Source organism: Silene latifolia, chromosome X (genome assembly GCF_048544455.1).
Source record: "Silene latifolia isolate original U9 population chromosome X, ASM4854445v1, whole genome shotgun sequence".
NCBI classification, from domain to species: domain Eukaryota; kingdom Viridiplantae; phylum Streptophyta; class Magnoliopsida; order Caryophyllales; family Caryophyllaceae; genus Silene; species Silene latifolia.
Window position 1 is genome coordinate 34,450,977 of NC_133537.1, and position 8,163 is coordinate 34,459,139.

The window sequence follows — 8,163 nt, forward strand, 5'->3', positions numbered from 1 at the left end:
TATTGTAGAGAGATAAGAGAGTTTATACCAGATGAATAGTGAGTTTTAGGTTAGATTGTGGATCCCCTTCTCAATGAGAGAAGTGGAGTATTTATAGACTTTCAACTTTTATCACGTAGTGGCCAAGTGGCTAGCAGGTGGAAAGACTGTTCTACCCTCGGCCGAGGGGCCCATGGCAGGCCGGCTGACTCCATGCCGAGGGGTCTTGGATATGAGTACGCGAATATGTCTCCCGGCCGGCTGATAGCTCAGCCGGGACCCAAGTGATCGGCCGACAGGCTGCGTCGGTTAGGCGGTCTAACATGTTGACTTGCTGTCTCTTGATACTTGATCTTGCTCAATATGTTGACTCGGTCAGGGGGTGCAGAATATGCCCCATCAAACTTAATTCTATATATATATATTATAAGTTGATCATATAATAAGTTACTCCCTTCATCTTAGTTTTAAGAGGTGTTTGGTTCACACAAAAAAGGGTATGAGGTATGGGTTTGTAATGAGTCAAACCCATACTAAGTATTTGTTTCACAAATTCAAGGGTTTCATACTCATACCTAAAACCCATGAGGTATGGGTTTCTCATACCCAAGGAGGGAGGGGCGGATATGAGATTGATACCCATGGGTATCAAACTAAAATGAACAAAAATAAGAGAAAACAAATTATAACGTATTGTAAATCCAATTTTTTATATACTTATTTGATTAAATAATCATTTTCATGATTTTATAATACTAAAACTATTATTTACAATATTTTAATTTACGCATTTTAACCTTAATTAAGTTTAAAACTCATATCACTCAAAATTGAAACAAACACAAGGTATGAGGAATCAAGTTCCAAACCCATACCACCTGAGTTGGATATGATTCTTGATTCCAAACTTATACCCGTTCACGTTTTGATTAAATGTTAGATTTACGAAATAATTAATGGCAAAACACAACTAATATTTTTTACTAATAAAATTTACATGTAAATAATAATGTTAGTACATAACTAGCTAGGGGTACGATGGACAACTCGCCATGTTTAGTTACTATATTTAATAGTGTCATTGTCCAATTTATTTGTTTACCTATTTTATTTTGGAGTGTCTTAATAAATTGTTCACCTTTCTATTTTGAGAATGCTTTTAATGAACAAATTAATCTTCCACACCCAATTTGGTCCTACTTGTCATTAAATAATTAATCATCTCCTCTTTTCTTGGTTTTTGTGCCAAAACCAAAGCTAAACAAACGACCGGAATGGAGGGAGTAGTGGCTAGAAGCCTAGAATATTAGAAATATAGAATTATCATTATCATCATAATTATTCATTCATTATCCTTAAGATGGCTCTTTGTTAAATCTTGGCTAATAGGGTTTCAACCCCATAATCAGACTTGGGCTGAGAGCCATATAACCCATACTTACCTTGGCCTCATACATCACATATCACAATTTACAGTACGTCTCATGAGAGACCGTATCCCACTAATTTAGTGGGAGACATAATAGGGAAAAAGGAAATTCAGTGGGTCCCTCACCACATCATGTGAGAGGTTTCTCAATAACGCTATTGAGAGATCGTCTCTCCGGAGTTTTTGTGCACAATTTATTCATGAAAATCTGAGGTATCCAAATTCCAAACAACAAATTATGACGAAGAAATATCACTCAGATGACTAACATCATTCCATAATTTGATCAACCATATGTCTCCTTCCCACAACTGAATTTTGCCGATGGATACATTCTTTATGCTTTCGTATTTTCCCTCCGGTAGAGCTCGCTTGTACAATGTTTCCATTACAACTCCATGAGTAACTACTATAACTCGTCCTGTAGCAACACTCAAATATGCATCAGTCTCCTTCACTTGCGTCCAGACTCTTGAATCCAGATAACATAGACAGAATGACGATGTTATGACTCATGATTCATGAATATATATGTGTCTTACCTTTATGCTTTTCACCAATTCGCTGTAATGAAGAAGTGCATCTTCAATACAGCTCACGAGTCACGACGAGTTTCGCCTCCACCCTATAAAATTTAAAGGTTCAAGAAGTTCCTACCACTTTAGTTTTGAATTAAGAAAAAACAAAATACAAGAACATTAGTTCAGTGTGTCAAAAACTCTAGTTATGAGGAGGTCATATACTCGTATGTTAGCGCTACTCTTCCATCCCTTATTTACGAAACATAAAAACAGTTTCCAAGAACTGATCCAAGATAGATAGGTAAATATGAATGTCAAACAAGACTAAATATAGCAGACTACATACGAAGCTAGAGTAGGATCAGTAGTCGGTACACACCGGAAGTTCTTGATCTAGTTCTTGAGACCCTAGAGTATCATAGGCCTTCGGATTAAGCTTGGCTAAGTCACGATAGGTAAGTCCTTGAAGTTCCCCTATATATCTTTCTCGCGGATCTTGATCTGTAATAACCTGAGTTGTACACAATAGAGTAACATAAGCTTATGCATTACCTTTGCCCGTTTAGTGTTCAGTGAAAAAAAGTGGATGGCGGATGCTTTGAATAACATAAGCTTATGCATTACCTTTGCCCGTTATATTGGATGTTTCATGGGTGATGGATCGGGTGAGGCTCCACCCAGCCCGAACCTAGTCGGTCCATTGTTATGGACTTCTACTTTCAATAATTGCAAATTGTTTTAGGTATTGATATCAGAAGGAGATTCACCTCAAGCCCATGACACCGGGCTGAAATGATGTCTGCCATCTCAAGAGCCCTCTTTAGATCAGATGAATAAATAGCGACCATACCAGCTTCCCTTGACAAACGTTCAGCTACCTGGCCATAAATATGTACACGGTAACATTCTAAGTCTTATCAAGAGTCTAGACTAACACGAAAGATCATTTCTAGACATACCGCTTTTGCCTGCTATTTCCTTGTGTCATTTAATTCAATGTCCGCTTGACCCTGGAACATGAACCACAAGTCATACCAGTTTAAGAAAAATAAGTCAGTAGAACAAACCAGGTGAAAATTGATATGGCCCGAATGACTAACATAGAATCATTCAATCATAGATGGACCCGGCCTAAAGCTGAAAGAACAACCGGATGTAGACAAGGGTCTGAATTTATCCGATCCAAAAATGACCTGCCGATAAATAACTAATCGGACACAAGAATCCTATAGTCGAAATTACTGTCATGAATCCAAATTGACCTAGTAAGAGCGTATTCCTAATGACCCAAACCTGTAACTATCCGACGTGAATGACTGACTGTTTCCCAGTCTACGAGTATATGATACTGGAGAACCACAAAAAAGAAAGATATAAGATGAAACAAATGAGAAGCTTGATCACTAACTTGCATTTTGCTAAGAGCATTCCATTCAGTCTCACCATGACGCACAATGATAATCTCAGTACAAGACTGATCAACTCTCTCAGCTCCTTGTACAACACAGTTGTAACTCGACTCCATCAAAACCTTGTATACGTATCAACCTGAGTACACAAACAAGCAAAGAGAAGAAAAAAAATATATATAAGAACAAGCAAAGAGTAGGAATTTACAGCAACCAGTAAAACAAAACTGCGAAAATTAACAGAAAAACAAAGAACACAATCGTGAACTCGAAAATGAGTCGTAAAGACGATGAAAATGGAAATATGGAGAGAAATTTTTGTCAAGTGAAGGTACTTGATGAATGCTATGCTCTGAGAATGTACTTAGTTTTATTAACAATATATCAGAAGATAACATTGACAAATCACAAAATCAATCCAATCCCACATAATCTTCAATCAAAGCTGTCATATCTTTGTAAATATAGCATCAACATTATTCTGTCAATCAATTAGCTCATTGTATAGGCTCCTCTCCATATTTAGATGTATATGCTACTCCTATATATACTGTAAAAACATTCAGTCATTAATCATACAATTCATTCAAAACTCATTGTCTTATATGGTATCATCGAGTCACATTCGATCCAACCCTCTTCGCCCAAAACACCACCTGTTCAAACGCCAACACCACCATCCTTCTCACCCGTGTCTCACCATGACTAACACTCACAATGACACCCTCATCCCGAACCCTCACAACGATGCCAAACCCCTCACTGCACCAAACCTCGCTCATGTGGTGAAGTTGACACCTCTCAACTACATCTCATGGCGTTTCCAATTGACTAACATCCTTTTTGGACTTGGTCTTCTTGGTTTTATTGACGGATCCGAACCAACCCCTCCTGCCACCATTGTTGACGCCAACAAACAGGAGACTAACAACCCTGCACACCTGTCTTGGCTTAAGCAAGACGGGCTAATTCTCGGTGCCCTTATGGGTACCATCACCTCCGCCCTACAAACCTTAATAGTACGGGCCAAAACCGCTAAAGAGGCATGGGATATTCTAGCCCACACTTATACCAACCCATCCCGTATTCACATCCAACAACTCAATGAAAAACTCGATTCGATAGTGAAAACTACGGATCAAACCATCAGTGACTATGTTCACTCTATAAAAGCTTGTGTGGACCAACTCGCCCTTATGGGCAAAATAATCGATCCCAAGGATGTTGTCTCTAAAATTCTCAAGGGTCTCGATTATGAGCTTTATAAACCAGTTATTGATACGGTTCGCGCTCGGGACACACCAATCCCATTTGAAACCCTTCACGAGAAATTACTCCAACATGAGTTACTTCTCAAGCATCAACCCACTGCTACCCTGTTCACACCCTCTGGCAACCCTGCTTCTCGGCACACTCACCAACACCGCACCCACTATCGGTCACCAAACCCAGGCTACAACCACTACAACTCCGCCACCCAACAACCCAACCAATCTGCCCCTCGTACATTTAAAGGACGGTGCCAATGGTGCCATGAAACGGGTCACGTTATTGCCCACTGTCCACTATTTCGGAAATTATTTCCGAACATCACCTTCCCTGCTCCACCCACCACCCGTTACCACCAATCTTCACCACAAGCCAATACCGTGACCAACACCAGTGGAGCAGCTGTACCAAATTCTGATTTTCTCCTCGATAGCGGCGCAAGTCACCATATCACCCATGACTTGGACACTCTCGCCTTCTATTCTCCTTACACTGGCCTTGACGACCTTATCATTGGAGACGGTTACGCCATACCAATTGCCAATATAGGTAGCTTCACTTTACAATCGCTTAAATTTAATAATGTACTTCATGTTCCGAAAATATCGCGAAATATCTTGTCTATATCTCAGTTGTGCCGTGATAATCAAGTCTCTGTCAGTTTCTCACATGATTATTTTTTTGTTAAGGCAATAGCGACGGGAACCATCCTCCTACAGGGCCGAGTTAAAGACGGAATTTACGAGTGGTGTCCTTCAAAACCGAAAGTCTATGCCTCTATTCAAGGACCCGCATCATTGTCTTGGCATCATAAGTTAGGACACCCGACATAAGATGTAATCAAGATTATCAATAAAAATCTACCATTTTCTATTTATGATTATGCTCACTGGGAATCTTGCAATATCTCGAAAAGCAAAAAGCTACCATTCTCTACCTCGTCGTTCAAAACAAATGCACCATTAGACCTTATTTTATCTGATCTTTGGACGAGTCCGGTTATATCATTTAACCATTACAAATATTATATCATATTCGTTGACCACTTTAGCAAATATATTTGGATGTATCCATTAAAACGTAAATCCGACACAGCTCAATTATTTCTACAATTTAAAGCTCTTGTAGAAAAACATTTCAATAAACCAATTAAATATTTTTTCTCTGATAATGGCGGTGAATTTACTACATTAAACAACACCCTCCTCAATATTGGTATTTCTCATTCAACATCTCCTCCGCATACCCCCGAACACAATGGATATGTCGAAAGAAGACATCGTCATATAGTAGAAACAGGTCTAGCCCTTCTCAACCACGCCCATCTACCAACCAAGTACCGGTCCTTTGCCTTTAGTACCGCAACTTATCTCATCAATCGTCTTCCAACTCGATCCTTACAAGGAAACTCTCCGTACTTAATGATTCACAACAAACAACCCGACTATACTAACCTTCATAATTTTGGCTGTCTTTGCTATCCTTGGCTAAGATCCTACACCAAACACAAATTAGAAAACCGCTCTATCCCATGTGTCTTTGTTGATTACTCCACCACACAAAGTGCCTTTCATTGTCTTGACCCAAAAACCAACCGCATTTACACCTCGCGACATGTAAAATTTTATGACGATATCTATCCCTTCACCAAAATAAACACCGAACCCTTACCCTCTCCATCTCCTGATAAATGGACAACACTCTCCCTTCCCATCCTATCCCCCTCCCCCACCATCACACCTACAGCCTCGTCCTCCCCGGAACAGCCTCGCCACACCAAACACCCCATTACCATTGTTTATACCCGTCGAACCCCCTCCCAAACTACCCCGTCTAATACACCTTCTCCCTCCTCTCACCCCTCGATCGACACCATCAACACCACGTCGACTACTCCCATCATCAACCCATCCTCGTCCTCTGCTCCTTCCTCACATCGTGCTACAACACCTCCCCCACCCCCCGCCAGCAAAAACTGTTACCACCCACCTTGATAACAACATTCGCAAGCTGAACCCAAAATATGCGAAACTCGCTCATACCTCAACCTCGGCCATGAGCCTTCCAAACACCATAAAACATTCTCTTGTTCTACCACATTGGCGTCAAGCAATGCAAGACGAATATAATGCTCTTGAACACAACCGAACTTGGACCTTAGTTCCACGCTCCTCCGCTCAAAACATTGTTGGATGCAAATAGGTATATCGCAACAAATATAACCCTGATGGCACCCTTAAACAACATAAAGCCCGCCTTGTTGCAAAAGGGTTCACTCAACGGCGGGGCATTGATTATACAGAAACCTTTAGTCCCATTATCAAACCTACCACCGTTCGTTTAATTCTCTCATTAGCCGTGACCAAAGGCTGGCCACTTCGTCAACTCGACGTCAATAACGCATTCCTACAAGGCACTCTAACAGACAATGTATTTATGACACAATCATCCGGATTCGTTGATCAAAGCAAACCCGATTTTGTATGTAAGTTGCACAAAGCCATTTATGGACTCAAACAAGCTCCTCGAGCTTGGTACACCGAGCTAAAGACATATCTAACCACTGTTGGTTTTACACAATCAATTTCCGATCATTCCTTATTTATTTTACAAACCAATAAAACCAGTCTCTACATGCTTATTTATGTAGATATAATAATTACAGGACCAAATTCATCTCACTTACAAACCTTTATTACAACACTCTCTAATCATTTTTCTCTTAAAGATCTTGGACCACTATCATACTTCCTTGGCATTAAAGTTACTCCAAATGCTCAAGGTCTCCACCTAAGTCAATCTAAATACATACATGACCTTCTTACAAAATACAACATGGAAGATGCCCAACCAAATACCACGCCAATGGCCACATAGCCTCCCCTTTTGCGTGAAGATTACAAACCTGTTCACGATCATTCAACCTATCGAGCTATCGTTGGGAGCCTCCAATATCTATCTCTCACCCGACCTGACATTGCCTTCACCATTAATTGCCTTGCTCAATTTCTTCATCACCCCACTGCCAATCATTGGACGTCATTAAAACGTCTTCTCCGATATCTTCAAGGTACTCAAACCCATGGCATTCAACTCTATAAACTTACTCCTCTTTGTCTCCATACATTCTGTGACGCCGACTTTGGAGGTGACAAAGACAACTACTTCTCAACAACTGGCTACATTGTTTACCTTGGCCGCAACCTGATCTCCTGGTCCTCCAAGAAACAAACAGGTATTGTCATCTCCACAACAGAAGCTGAATTTTGAGCCGTAGCCTCTGTCACAACAGAAACTCTATGGCTTCGCAATCTCCTCTCCGAACTACACATCACTGTCACCAAACCGCCGACCATCTTCTGTGACAACATATCAGCCACGCTTTATGCCAAGAATCCCGTGTTCCACTCCAGAATAAGGCACATGGCTATCTCCTTTCACTTTGTCAAACAACAACTTTAACTTGGCCAAATACGCATTTCTCATGTTGCAAGCAAAGACTAAATCGCCGACATTCTTACCAAGCCGCTGCACAAACATCAACATCATGAGTTAC

General features: G+C 40.5%; 1 pseudogene; it reads right to left on the minus strand.

Moving 5' to 3' along the window:
* Positions 1-1,602: 1,602 nt before the first annotated feature.
* Positions 1,603-3,505, minus strand: LOC141621332 (phosphoglycerate mutase-like protein 4; annotated as a pseudogene).
* Between the last annotated feature and the right edge of the window lie 4,658 nt (positions 3,506-8,163).